The following is a 7628-nucleotide window of genomic DNA, read 5'->3' as shown; positions in this document are numbered from 1 at the left end:
GACCAGCCATGGTTTTTCTGTTTGTTTGTTTGTTTGTTTGTTTGTTTTAGATGGAGTCTTGCTCTGTCACACAGTGGCGCGATCTAGGCTCACTGCAACCTCCACCTCCTGGGTTCAAGTGATTCTCCTGCTTCAGTCTCCCAAGTAGCTGGGATTACAGGCACCCACCACCATGACTTGGTAATTTTGTTTTAGTGGAGACGAGGTTTCACCGTGTTGGCTAGGTTGGTCTCGAACTCCTGGCCTCAGGTGATCCACCCGCCTCGGCCTCCCAAAGTGCTGGGATTACAGGCGTGAGCCACTGAGCCCAGCTCAGCCACATTTCTAACCTGGCTCCTAAAGTGTGTAATTCCATTCTCACTCAGAATCTCATTGTTTTCTTTTATGTGGAACCTCTCTCTTCCGTGTCTTCCAGTTTTATTACACAAAGCCTTAATAGACATCTTCTCCCCTCTGATAGTTACAGTTACAGAAGAGTCTCCAAATATCTCCAGACTTAAAATCAAGTTGTGGTGGTAAAGAATCTATTCTTCCTCGCCCTCCCCTACTCCCTCTTAAATTAGAGTCAGGTAAACTATTTGCAGATTCTCTCAGGCCTTGTTCATTTAATAAATGAATGCCAAGCACTATTCTCAAAGTCAGTGAACAAGACAGAACTCCTCTCACGGGGCTTGCAATCTAAATTGCATTTTACGTGGGGAGAGAGCCCATAAACCAATACATGCCCTAAAGATGGATGAGATAATTGCAATGACAGTAAGTGCTAGTTACTTTGCATTGGACAAAGGTCACATTAAACCAATCTGAAGATGAGTCAGCTAGGCAGAAGCTATAGCATGCACAAACACCTCTCTACAATCCACAGTGGAAATAGTAAAATGGAGTGAGATAATTAAAGAGAGAATTGCACAGTGCCAAGTGCCTTGCACAGTCACCCGCTGTAGATGCATGATACCTGTGAGCTTCCATTTCTGCTTGTCATAGATAGGACTGGCTGTCGGAGCCGATCATAGCAACGACAGATACAACTTAATGGTGACCTGATAGTGGAGATCGTGTCTCCTCAATCAGAGGACTGAGGTTTTGCCTCTGCCATCCTAGGTGGAAGCCTGAGGCTAAGCCTCCTGTGGGCAGGAACTGTCTTCTCACTAGCCCTCAGGGGTGGGTCCTGTCCCCATGTTTCTTAGGCAGGGGAGTGTCAGCCACCTTTCCTCCCCATGGCTGGGCTTCCCAAGGACTTGAGGTGCCAAGAAAGTCCCAGCCACTCCCTGCCCAGCCCTCAGCCTGTTCTGCCCGTGGTGTTCTGCTTCCACGGCCAAGCCACTGGGCAGGGATGGGGTTTCAGCCTGATCTTTACCACCAGCTGTGTGTGGCTGGGCTGCTGGGAATTTGGGAAATTGGTGCCAGAAAGAGGATAGATGATCCAGGGAAGGAGCCACACTGGAGTCAGGGGGATTGTGTCACATTGTTGCATCCCCAGGGTCCCTTTCTGGGCTGGCCAGGGAGAGTGAAGGTTCCTGGAGATAAGTTATGTCCCCATCAGCCTCAATTTCCACCTCAGGTAAATCAGTCTCAATTTCCACCTCAGGTAAATCAGTCCACAGGCATTAAGCTTTCCCTGAGCGCGTGCCCAGGCTTGAGCACAGGGGTTGGGAGTCCCTGTCCCTGCCCTTGGGAGCCCCCAGTCTGATGTAGGAGATATGGGGCCCCACACTTGGGAGAGACAGGTCTTGACTTCAGAATTTTTTCTTCTCCAATCCAACCAACGCATACCACCCATGGGCTCTTTCTAGAATACAAATATGTTATTTCTCTGCCTGAGAGCCTCCCATGACTCCTCATCCACTCCAAAATAAATGCCAAACTCCATAGCAAAGTACAAATGACACTTTACGGCTTGCCTGGATGTGGGCGGTCCTGTTGGTAATGGGCTCTTTCCTGGCATGTCAAGAAATTTGACCCACTTGAAGCTTGTTTTTGGGAATCTGCTAAACACATGGTTAGCCAGGAGTCTCTTTTACTTAAAGGGAACTCTTCTTTGCAGGGTGGGGATGGGAAAGGGCTGATACAGCTTCTGAGCATCTCCTGACTCGAGGCTCAGGAGAAACTGCCCTGTCATAAAGCTTCTGTGGTCAGAGCCGTGTCTTGGGGTGTGGTGGGCTGTGGAAAGGTGAAATACAAGGAGAGGCAATTCTGGCTCTTGGGAAATTCCCAGAACTCAGAAGAAGACAGAGTGTGTCTGCAAGACAGACTGAGACCTGAAAACGGAGGTGAATTAATGCAGTCACATGGAAATGCCACTTAATATGGTGATCACAGGAGGGCAGGGAGGTCAGCACTCCAGGCAGGAGGGAGAACGCAGTGGGGACGAAAGGGCAGCCTGCCTGAGTTGGAGGGAACACGCTGGGAGGTCAGTGGCAAGGGTGTTGGTTGGTGAAATGCTCTGGATGCCGGGAAGAGTTCAGATTTGTCATAAGCCAGCCTCCATGCATGGGCAGGAGAGTGCCCTCTGCAGCAGGGAAGAGCGACGCCACTCCAAATCCAGCCCAACGGAGTCTGTTTCTAAAATGAGTCTACGTTAGGCTGTCCAGCTTGGCGCTTCCAGGAGACAGTTTCAGGACTCGGGTCTCCTGGCTCCCCTGCCCCAGTCTGCCTCAGGGTCCCCCAACTCAAGGTGGTTGGCTCCTCCAAACTGCCTCACTGCTACTTACCCAGCATTCTAGCTCCTTCTGGACTCTGTTTCTGCACCAGAAACAGTTTTTAGTCCTGGGTTCTCGGATTTGCTCAGGGTGGTGAATTAACTGAGAGCTGAGTAAGGATTCCAGGTGACTGTCCAGGTGGGTTCTGCAGTCCCACCCCTCCCCATCTCCTACCAGCATAGAGCCTCTCGCTGCGAGGCCTGGGGCCACTAGGAGAAGCGGCAGCTGGTGGTTGTCAGAGGCACACGGCACAGCTGCTCTGAGTTGTGGGGCAGCAGCCCCAGCCTCCTCACTGCTCTTGGGAGAGATGGGTAGAAGGGCACCTTTTTCCCAGCTACCTCCTTCCTCTCTGCCAGTCACTAGGCCAGTCTTCCAAGCCATTGTGAGCTGGAGCCGCTGTGTGGAGAGAGCCAGGGCCTGGAAGGGGTGAGGCAGAGCCTCCTCTAACCTCCTGCAGACCTGCCTCCCTTGCTGGGCTCCCGCCCTAGACAGGGCCTGTCATGGGAATGGGGAGGGGGTGCTCCTTGAAGAGCCCCAACACTATATACAAATGAGTTATCCACACGGTCATAGATGGAATGAAAGAAGAGAATACTCATTTTATACCTTTAACCACAAATTGTGTTTTTTCCTGGTAAACACTATTACCCTACTGGTAGGGCATCGGGAATGAACTATTTTAACTCATAGACACAAAATGCCTTGCAATGTAATCATGCTTTTCATACATTATTACAGGATTTGTAAAAGTTTTAAGTGATTCAATGTAAATATTTTAAATATACTACCCATTATTTCTAGTCCTATTTTCTTCTTTTAAAAAAATACTAGAAGACTCAAAAATTGCAAGTGGCCAGGTCCTTCTCAACTTCTTATAGGCCCTGTTAGATCTTTTGAGGATAACATTGATAATTAAAAGAATATAGCCATGAAGCCTGCAAAATGTGAGACTATGTCTATTTTTAAAGAATCCGATATCTGGGGCAGGAGACAGAAGTGCAGTAGAATCAGATGGTCTGTTTTACATCTTTACTCAATCACTTACTAGCTGTGTAACAGTGGAAACATTATTTAGTTGCTCTTAGCTTCAACTTCCTTCTCTTTAAAATGGGGATATGTTTCTACGTCATAGGGTGTTGTGTAGGCTAAATGAAATAACCCATGTAGAAAACATCACACAGTAGGTTGGGGGCCAGTGAGTGCTGTGATTTGCTTGATTATAGGAAAATAGGCAAGTGTCCCTGCAAAATGAAAATGCAACGTTAGAAAGCTAAGTGGGTTTGCATCTGTTTAGCTGGAGTAGTTTATTTACCTCCTCACCACCTGATGGAGATTTGAAGGGAGCAGCTTTCTGGAATGACTTAGGGTTTGGTGCTTCATTCCCACCAGGAGGCGAATCTGGCTGCAAAGCACTTCACTGTGTGCCTTCCAGGAGGAAATCACTTCTTTCCAGGCCCCAGTGTCCGCATCTGAAAAGAAGGGAGTTGGATTGGATCCACAGGACATTAGTCGTTAAGAGAGTAGACTTGGCACTGGACGGCCTTGGTCCACATCCTGGCTCTGCCACTCACCAGCTGTGTGACCTTGAGCAAGTTACATAATCTCTCTGTATCTCAGTTTCCCCTTCTGTAAAATGGGCTTAGTGATCAATTCTGCCTTTTGGATTTGTTGTGAGGGATTAAATGAGTTAATATAGTTAAAGATTCAAAGGAATATCTGGCATGTAGCAAGAACTCTATCAGGTTTAAATACTATTGTTGCTATTGCTTTAATTTTATTGTGGTTATTAGATGTCCTCAATGGTCCTGTCCAGCTCTGATATTCTCTGAGAGTCTATGCTGCCTCAATAGACTGAAGCCTGTTGTGGCTCAACCATTCCTGGAAAGTGGAATGGGAACTTCTCCCCAGCCTCTCCTTGTTGAGGGTCCAAAGGACCCCCTCCTGTAGCCCTTGGGCTAGCTAAGCCTACTGGACTAACCCCTTCCAGATTAGGGATTGGCTCCTGACTCGTTTCTCTGTCACTGAAAGCCAGCTTTGAAAGCATGAAATTGCCCTTGGGGTCTCCAAGGTCTTCTTTCCCATGAGGCTACATGAGATTCATTACACTGCAGGTGGGGTGAGAAAGACATGAACTAAGGCTGACACATGGGCTGGACTGGAGATAGGGAGGAATACTGGCCAGGCAGGCAGCTGGGGGACAGAGTAGATGGTTCAAGGGAGCAGGTGGACTGGAGGGCAGCTGTGACAGTGGACAAAGAGGATGGTGGGAAGCACAGGAGGGGTGTCGTTTGTCCACTGGTCCTCCCAGCTCCATCTTCCTGGGTAGGGACTGTGGTGAAATAGAATCTTATGCCCTAGCTCCAGGCCTAGAGAAGGCCCGTAGGCTCTGAAGTCATCTCCACAGGGCAGCTCGTAGTCGTCTACCTTTCACAAAGACCCGCTCTGTGGGTGTTGTGTGGTGTATGTGTATGTTTGTGTGTGAGCATGTTTGCATGTCTTTGGTTAGAACCCACCTCTGCTAACTCATCTACATGGACCCCATCGGGTGTGAGAGAGGACACCCTCCTCTGGAGAGCACCCTTAGTGACTCACCCAGCTGGGACAGAACCGGTTTTACACCAAGCCCAGAGGCAATGGACGCCTGTGAATGAATTAAACTCTCTCCTGGGTCACATGGACTGCTCTTCAAGTCTACAGGGCCTTGCCCATTCAGTCAGAGGACTGTGGAAGGTTCAAGTTGGCCAGGATCTCAGAGACTATCTTATCCGACCCATGCCATCAGGAGTAAAAGGGTCCCAAGAGAGGCCTTTATGGGACTCGAGCCTCTTGGTACCTGCCATATAATGCATTTCATTCTTGTAGGGGCAGGAGAGCATTAATGAATTGTGACCCTATCCCTACCCAAAGTCCCTGAGCCCTTTCCATAAGGCATTGAGGAACAATGAATAATGCACACAAATTCACTGCCCAGAGTTCTTTTGATGTGGATATTCACCTAATCGATGAAGGTAAGGTCTTGTCTTTTTTTTTTTTTTTTTTTGAGACAGAGTCCCGCTCTGTCGCCAGGCTGGCATACAGTGACACAATCTTGGCTCACTGCAACCTCCGCCTCCTGGGTTCAAGTGATTCTTCTGCCTCAGCCTACCAAGTAGCTAAGACTACAGGCGTGTGCCACCACAACCAGTTGATTTTTGTATCTTTAGTAGAGACGGGGTTTCACCATGTTGGCCAGGATGGTCTCAATCTCCTGACCTTGTGATCCACCCGCCTCATCCTCCCAAAGTGGTGGGATTACAGGCCTGAGTCATTGCGCCTGGCCAGGTCTTATCTCTTTATCTCCCTAAGGAAAGGAAATGTCTATCAGGAGGTGTAATAAGATTATACCCTGGGAAGTGGTGGTGGTGGTGATGGGTGGCTAGAGATCCAGACATAGCTAAATATTATTGGACATTACATTTGATGGAGGATAAAGTGGGGAGAGTGGTAAAAACTGTGTAACTCATCTCAGTTCCTTGGAGTCATGAAATTTCCATTTTATTGCAGTGATACGGATCCAAGTATGACACAGCACAGAGATGAGTGGGTCCCCTAATGTGGGCTGCTGTTAAAACACAGAAAATGGGGTGGATGTAGTGGCTCACACTTGCCATTCCAGCACTTTGGGAGGCTGATACGGGAGGATCATTTGAGCCCAGGAGTTTGAGACCAGCCTGGGCCACATGACAAGATCTTATCTCTATTTAGAAAACAACAATAAGAACAACAACAACAACATGGAAAACGGAGGCCAGGTAGCAGGGCACACCTTGACTCGTGGATCTGCAGGCCGTCCCCAGACTTCAGGGAAGAGCACATGGGCTATCTACGGGAGCAATAGAGGCACCTGAAATGCTGAAGGGCTCTGCACTGAGCCATTTTCACAGCCTCCTCCTTCCCGCTCCTGGGATGATGCAGCATTGCAGCTCAGGAGGCCCCTGGAGCTCAGGGCTCTACCATGAGAAAGAACACCCTGGGGTGTTCTCCTGGGACTGCACTCCTGGGACGTAGACTCCTGCTTCTCACTTCCTCCTTCCTCCAATCCCTTGCATCTCTGCAGCCAGAATGAGTTCTTTTAAAAGGCAGATTGGATTCTGTCACCTCTCCACCTTAAACAAACCTTAGTAACCCTTACAATAGAGATCAAAACTCTTCAATGGCCCCCAATGCCTACCTGTCCAAACTCAACTCTCACTGCCACTCTTTCCCTTGCTGTCCAAGGTCCAGCCTTCCCCTCACACTCTCCATTGTCTCCTTCAGAGCCCCCACATCTGCTTGCCCCATTAGACTGCAAACTTCATGATGGGAGGGCCCTTTCATTCGCTTACGTTTGTATTCCCAGGGCTTAACACAGTGCCAGAGCCAGGGCTCAACCCAGGGTAGGTGTTCAACACACATTTGTTGAACAAATGAAAGACCATCCCTGACACTCAGAAACACACAGGGAGGACACACAAATGCATGTGTGTGTGTATGCACGGACACATATACACACACTTGCGCAGAAGAGGTCAAACACGTCCCCTCTAGGAGAACATCCAGAGGTAGCGCCTGTAGAAATCGGCAAGATGCTAATGAATACGTGTAAATATTCAGTGTCCTCCCCTGGAGGACATTCACCCCATTTCCCTTCTACTTCACCTGAATCCTGGATCAGCCTTGCTTATGGGTGGCAACAAAGCAGTTCTCTGTCCTTAAGGAGACAGAATGTGGATCTTTAAAAGCACACCAAGTGGCCTTATCTCCTGGGCCTCACCTACCCTCCACTCTCCCTAAGAAAATCTGTTACCAGTCTTGTATTTCCAATTTCCACTTGCCATCCATCTGCCAACCATCTGCCCTGCCAGCTTCAGCCCCCAACCCTGCTGGTCAGGTCACCCCTTCTATTCCTTG

The sequence above is a fragment of the Chlorocebus sabaeus genome, chromosome 25 (genome assembly GCF_047675955.1).
Source record: "Chlorocebus sabaeus isolate Y175 chromosome 25, mChlSab1.0.hap1, whole genome shotgun sequence".
Lineage (NCBI taxonomy): Eukaryota > Metazoa > Chordata > Mammalia > Primates > Cercopithecidae > Chlorocebus > Chlorocebus sabaeus.
Note: the sequence above shows the minus strand (reverse complement) of the source record.